Source organism: Trichosurus vulpecula, chromosome 3 (genome assembly GCF_011100635.1).
Source record: "Trichosurus vulpecula isolate mTriVul1 chromosome 3, mTriVul1.pri, whole genome shotgun sequence".
Taxonomy (NCBI): domain Eukaryota; kingdom Metazoa; phylum Chordata; class Mammalia; order Diprotodontia; family Phalangeridae; genus Trichosurus; species Trichosurus vulpecula.
This window is the reverse complement of record NC_050575.1, coordinates 161,809,080-161,816,681: the sequence shown is the minus strand read 5'-3', so window position 1 is coordinate 161,816,681 and position 7,602 is coordinate 161,809,080.

Here is a 7,602-nt window from a genome sequence, read left to right as displayed (position 1 = left end):
TTGTGAACCTTTTTTAGTCCCTTTATCTACCAGATCTAATCTCTTAAATCTATTCATCACTTCCACTTAATATTCAAAAGCGATGTTATTTGGTCATACCTATATGGTCCATGATCTATGTTTCTCAAGGCAGTGATCCATGGTGGGTTTGAGGCAAATATTCCTTTGTAAAAGCTAATGTGAATATCAAGGGCTAAATGGAACTGCGCCATAGGAGACCCACCTCTTACAAATGGGGAACACTATCAGTGGGAGCTGGTGCTATTGGCTGAGAGCTTAGACAGCCCTAGTTCTCCTTGAAAGTATTGGAGAACCTTGGGGGAGAGGTGAAATCCAGCACACCTTGCCTTCCAGGCAGTGGGGTTGGGGGGACCATAATATTATCCTATCACACTTAAATCAAGGTCATGGTCGCCTTTTGGGGAATTAGTGTTTGGTAGGAGGGAGTTCAATTAGTGGCAGTGAGTTAAGTGTTACCTTCCCCTTAAGTGGCCAAGGAAATTGGTTTTTATTCTGAATCTCTTATCATTATACTGCAGATATTTTGTATGTGGTAGGTAGATATAATTCTAGCCCAATAATCCTTTTGGAGATAGAAGACTGAAAGAAAAGGCGACCCAGACACAAGTCCTGGATCCTCCCTGACCCTCCCCTGTCTGAGAGCTGCTGGTGCAGTTGGAATGGCCCTCCCCCTCACTTTCCGCAAAGGTGGATAGTGCATTCTCTCTTAGAGACAGTGAGCCAGATTCCAGATCAAACAGCTATCCTTATCACAAACAGGTCAGTTGCATCTTATATTAAATAGCTACCAACAAAGATTAAAAACCAAAATAGAAAACCAAAAACTAGGTCAGAAAACCAACCAAGACATCACCAACATCAGAAATCACATGCAACATTTCATGCCCATAGTTCACCACTTCTGCAGTGAAAGAAGGGAGATAGATTTTCCACTGGGCAACTATATAGCAAAGTGGATGGAGTCCTGAACCTAGAGGCAAGAAGGTCTTGTGATCTGCATCTTTGGAGGGAGTGTGCTCTTCAGGAATATCACAGATCAATTGAAGTGCTTAAGTTTTAAGGTGCTGAGTTCATAGAATTTTGTTATTATGCATGTGGAAGAAAAACTTAGTAATTTGTCAAAGCCATTTCATACACACACATACGTACAAATATACATGCACATATGTGTTTATAGATACACACACACACACACACGGGTGGTACAGTGGACAGAATGTAGACCTTGGGGTCAGGAAGACCTGAGTTCAAATGTGACCTCAGATACTTACTAGTTGTGTGATCCTGGGCAAGTCATTTGACTCCTGTTTGCCTCAGCTTTCTCATCTGTAAAATGAGCTAGAGAAGGAAATGGCAAACCACTCTTGTATCTTTGCCTAGAAAACCACAAATGGGATCATGGAGAGTTGGACATGACTGAAATGACTCAACAATAACAAACCACAATAGCTCCGAGTTATTGTGAGGATTAATGAGGTGGCTGATTAATAAATGCTCATTGACTGTTTACCTGAGCAGCATGAAACCACTCAGAGCTTTATTTCTGTTGTTTTTAAACTGTAATGGGGATGTTCCTTGTGGCTCAGCATTGTACAATGGAGAGAACACTAGCCATGCAATCAGAAGACCTAAACTCCAATCTCGTTTCTGATATTATTTGGGTGACCCCGGGCAAGTCATTTAAACTTTCTAGGCCTTAGTTTTCCCATCTGCAAAATGAGGTTGGAGGCCTCTGTCTTCTCATCTATAAAATGAAGGTCTTGGACTCAGTGGCTTCTGAGATCTCTCAGTCTTCAATCCTATGATCCCAAATGGGGAAGGTGGCGTGGATGTTATGAATATGAATATGTTAAATGAGAAAAGCTCAGTCTAGAGGTTTTTCTGGCAGTAATGGGAGTGAGGGGAGATGTAAAAGCACAAGGCAGCTTGTGGTCCATTTCGAATATGTTGCATGTAAATGATTTTACATTTTAAACCCTAGACCAAGGGAAGGAGGTGGGGGAAAACAGTTGCTGCCACATTTAGGAACACTTTCTGAACTGTCTAGCTACAATGTCAGTTCCACATACATGGAAGGTATCAATAAGTGACCAATAACCAATCTCTTAAAACCTTTATTTCCACATATGAGGACTGGGCTACCCCTTGGGACACTCCGATTTTACAAATAGTATATAAACTCTGTCCCACAATACCAAAATACCTAGAATTTCTTTATCTGGGTACATGTGATTTCCATCAATAAAATGAAAAGAGTTAGTTCTTGGGAAAAGGAGACTACTGAACTTTTGTCTTTATATCGCTAATATTTAGCAGTGCTTCTACATCCTCTGGAGGAAGCCTCTCCCCACCCCGCCCCTTCATTCTAGTGCCTTCCTTCCGTTAATTGTTTCCTATTTTTCCATTATATGGCTTCTCTATACATCTTTGTTTACTAGTGAGCTCACTAGTGTGGGCAGGGATTGCGCTTTGCCTCTTTTTGTATCCCTAGGACTTAACACAGTGCCTGAGATATAGTAGGCACTTAATGAATGTTTATTGACTGCCTGACTGACAGGGCCTGGATACTTAATAATGCTTTCATTGAATAGAAATGAATACTTTTAACTGTGTTTCTGTGGAACAGAAGAGATCTGGAGCAAGCAGAGCAAAGAGGCAGGAGCCTAGAAACTTCATTAAGAGCTGGAAGCTTTGGGATTCCCATTTCCCCCTCTTTCCTTTGGGAGAGGAGGGAGGAGGGTGCAGGGCCCTCCTTTTGTGCTGGGCCAAGGGACAGGATCTGGAGCCCAGCTGCCAGCTTTGCCCCTCCCCCTCCAGGGTTTGTAGGGCCTTCTCAAGGCTGACTTGTGTCTCTAGGTAATTTGCATGCAGGAGTACAGGAACTGAGAACAGGAGACAGGAGGCAGAGCGCTGAGCTGTAGAAACACAATGTGGATCGATCCCTGGTTCTGTGAGTCACACAGAGCATGTTGGTTCCAAAGGGAAGTATAACCTACCAGAAAGGAAGACTGGTTGACTCTCTAGAAACCCCCAAGATTTTTCTCAGCTTAGAAAAGCTGCAGCCCCAGGGGGCACAATCAGTCTGGAGTGACTGAGAAGGCTATGGTGGAGGGTTGGGGGGGTGTTGCCAGAGAGGAACGATCTTCTGACTGTGTAGAGGCTATGGACCTGATAAGGTACACAAAGTCCCTTATGTATTATTTATTGCCCAGAATAAACTGGTTCTGGGTCCCATGTCTTGTTATTGGCTTTTTCTCTCTTTCTTTCTTATGATGTTCCTTTCCCCATCTCACTGATTTTGCACTGGCCCTTCCCCATGCCTGGAATATATTTCCTACTTGCCTCTGACTCAGTTTCCCTTTAAGATGCAGCTCAAGCATAATCTTCTTCATGAAGCCTTTCTTGATCCTCCCCCCTATTTGCCCTTCTTTCCTAATTACCTGGTATTTAACTATTTTGGAATATATTTTGCTGTTTAGTTGTTTTTCAGTTGCATCATGATCCCATTTGGGGTTTTCTTGAGAAAAATACTGGAGAGGTTTGCCATTTCCTTCTCTAGCTCATTATACAGATGAGGAAACTGAGGCAAACAGGGCTAAGTGACTTGCTCAGGGTCACACAGCTAGTAAGTATCTGAGGTCACATTTGAACTCAGGTCTTCTTGACTCCAAGCTCCGCACTCTATCCACTGCACCACCTAGTTGTCCTTTGAAATATATACTCTTTCTCTATAAAAAGTATATTTACATTGTGTATATTTTACATGTATTTATATATATTTATATGTATTGTCTCCCCCTTGGTATATAAATTCCTTAAATGATGTTTCACTCTTTATACTTTTGCCCTGAGTGTCTAGCACAGCAGTAGGTGCTTAATAAATAGTCACTGATTATTAGATTGGCTGAAGGTACCCAACATGTATAAGAGCTAGAAAGGAACACGTTATAGGTTCCCAAAAGAGTACGATGATATTATTGATAAGTCTCTCAGGCCAATCATGGGCTCCATGTATATAATACTGGATTAAAGTTAGGAAGCAGAGCAGGAAGAGGCTCTGAAGATAGCCAGGCAGGATCTCCACTCCTCCCCCCAATAAGAAAGGTGAAGAGTAGCAGAAAGGACAATTGAACGGCAAAGGGAGAGAACAGGGGTCTAGGCCACGTCTCTACCTGACCCTCCCTATCTACTAAGATGCTCTATTGTTTCCCTTTGGTTTGGGGAAGGCTCCCATAAGGAGGTGATCATCTAAAATTTGAATCCACGATCTGTTCCATACAAAGGAGCTTTAGGTAGCCAACCAGGAGCCTTAAACGACTGGCCTTCTTCATACTAAAATACACAATAAGAGAACCATTGCATATTCTGCTGCCCTCATGTGGTCAAAGGTGGAATTGCATCTGCTCATTAATTAAAAAGAGTCCACATGAGCTGACAACCCTATGGCGTAGGCTCTTGGCTTCCTGGCTACAAGGTTGTAAGGAAGACTGTTGTCACCTGAGACAAGAACCGGTAGGCAGTGGGGCAGCAACCGGAAGTAGCACATACAGAAAGCAGCTGATAGGCTGCCTCCACCCCACCCTCGTAATAATTCCCAAGAGCACTGGGGACCATATGCAAACACTGGTTAATAGAAACTCAAAATGTGAGGCATGGGGAGGACTATCATTTCATGGAGGGAGTGGACCCTTCCCCCCACCTCCCATCCCCCAATGTCAGTACTATATTCAGGGGATGTGTTAGTAACCAAAAAAAAAAGTATATGTGACACATTCTTAAGTTAAATCTCCATTATTAACACTTTCTCTCTCACTTTCTTAACTCTAAACAACCAACAAAACAATAAATCTATGTCTGATTTGTCGATTTGTCGATTTTGAGAGCTCAGGCTGAAAATTTAACAATTTTCTCTCAGAAACTGATTAGAGCTAACTCTAGCACAATACTGTGTATGTGTCTTGGATATAGGACCCTTATCAGAGATATTTGATGCAAAGATTTTTTTTTCCCAGTTGACCACTTCTTATCCCAATTGCATTGATTTTGTTCATATGAAACTTTTCAATTTTATGTTATTGAGATTATTTTATCTTTTGTGATTGCTTCTATATCTTGTTTGGTTAAGAAGTTCATAGCTTTTCAATGCTGTGTGAGAGGTTAATGACTTTTCAACACTAGGCAGTGGCTTTTCAAGGTCATATCAGTAGTCTTATGGTTGCCTTAACTTTGCTTTACAGCACCTAATAAATGATTCATGGATTTAAAGCCTAGGCCACTCATGATTTTTAGCATCAAGAAACCGCATTTCATACCTTTGTGACCTTGGATAAGTCACTTCAACTCTCTGGGCCTCAGTTTCCTCATCTGTAAAATGGTGAGGTTGGATAGATGACTTTCGAGGTCCCTTCTGGCTTCCAATATCTGATACTGTGAAATAAGACAGGGGAAAGTTGGATTGGAGCACTTCTCATAGAGCTGGTGCCCAAGCACACACATGTCAAAATCCTTCAGAAGGGCTACAATCATAATGTAATAATCATCAAAACCATTTTGGTTTTAGTTGTTTGGTTACAAAAGAGAAAAGTAGATCAGTGGAACAGTAACCAGATGAGGAAGAATCAGAAATAATTGAACTTATAAGTCAATGTTTGATAAACAGAGGAACTCCATTACTTGGGGAAGAGCTCTTTATCTGACAAAAACCGCTAGAAAACCTGAAAGGCACTTGGGCAGAAGTTAAGTCTAGACCAGCATCTTAAACTATATGCTAGAATAAGCTCAAACTGGGTGTGAGACATGAATATGGGACCACAACATAAACAATTAGAAGAGAACCAGATCAGGTATCTTTCACCGCCAGAGCTGGGGGTGGGTGGGTGGGGAGGGGGAATCCTAACTAAACGAGAGAAAGAGACAATCACAAAACATTAAATAAATAATTCTCATTTTGTCAAATCACAAAGAATTGTTCTACATGAACAATGTTGATGTATTTAGGATAAGAAGAAAAAGGACAAATCGTGGAAAAAAAAATCTTTGTATCAAATATCTCTGATAATGACTGATATCCAATTATATAATTCCAAGAGTCATTCCTCAATGGTTAAGTGGTCAAAAACTATGAACAAAGAGTTCATCACAGCACAGGATTGTAGATTTAGAATTGGAAGGATTTCAGAGACCATCTAGGCCAACTCCCTTATTTTATAGATAAGGAAAATGAAGTTAAGTGAATTGCCCAAGGTAATATAAGTAGAAAGCATCCAAGGTGAGATCAGAATCCAGGGCCTCTAACTCCATAGTTAGGGCGTTTTCACTATATCGTGTTCTCAAAAGAAAAATTACAAAGTATTTAGCAATTGTATGAAAGATTGTCCAGAATCACTAAAAATAACAGGAATATAAATGAAAATAATTCTGAGGATTCACCTTATACCAACAGTTGTTGGGGGAGATGTGAACTGGTCCAATCATTCTGAATAGAAATGTGGAATTATGGAGGGAAAATGACCAAAATTTCTATGCCCTTTGACCCAGAGAGCCTGCTACTAGACATGTATCTCGAGAAATTTAAAGATAAAAAGAAAGGTCCCATATACACTAAAATGTTCCATAGCAGCACTTTTTGTGGCAGCAAAAAACTAGAAGCCAGGATATCTAAAAATAGTGGAATTGCTAAATAAATTGTAGTTGATGTTTAGTCATTTTCAGTTGTGTCTGACTCTTCATGACCCCATTTTGGGGTTTTTCTTGGTAAAAACACTGGAGTGGTCTGCCCTTTCCTTCTCTAGCTCATTTCACAGATGAGAAAACCAAGACAGAGTTAAGAGACTCGCACAGGGTCACACAGCTAGTTAAGTGTCTGAGGCTGGATTTGAACTCAGGTCTATCCTGACTCCAGGTCTGGTACTCTATCCATTGAACTTCCTAGATGCCCCTAATAAATAAGTTTATTATACATTAATGTAATGGAATTTTACTGCATTGCAAGAAATGATTACAAAGAACCCAGAGCCATGTGGGAAACCATATAAACTGATAAGGAGTGAAGTAATCAGAATCAAGAAAACAATATACATGACTACAACAACATGAACAGAAGGAACAACAAAAGAAATAGAATGTTGCATAATTATAAATCCAAGGTTGGCCCTGGAGAATAGGTGAGAATATGAATGTCCCTCTCTTCTTTGCAGAGGTGGGGGACTATGGAAGTATTGCCTATGCCATCAGATGTAGGTGCTGTGTTGATTGGTTTTTGTTGAACTGCTTTTTTCCCCCCTTTTTAATTCTTTTTTAAAAGGGAGATCTGGGGGAGTGGGGAGGGATATAATCAGAAATTAACATGATGCAAAAGATAGCAATAAAAATAAGCTGGGAAAAGCCTTCTTTTACCACTGCTCCAGATGTGGGTGCCCAGAACCTTTTTTCTTGTTTATTACCCAGACCTGGATTCGGTAACAGCCAAACATAGATAAGTTTGAGCAAATGTTCTGCTCCTGGACAACAGTGGAGGAGGGAAACTAGCCCTTAAAGGAATTTGGGATACTGGGATGGATTTACCACATCCCTCTTGCACAT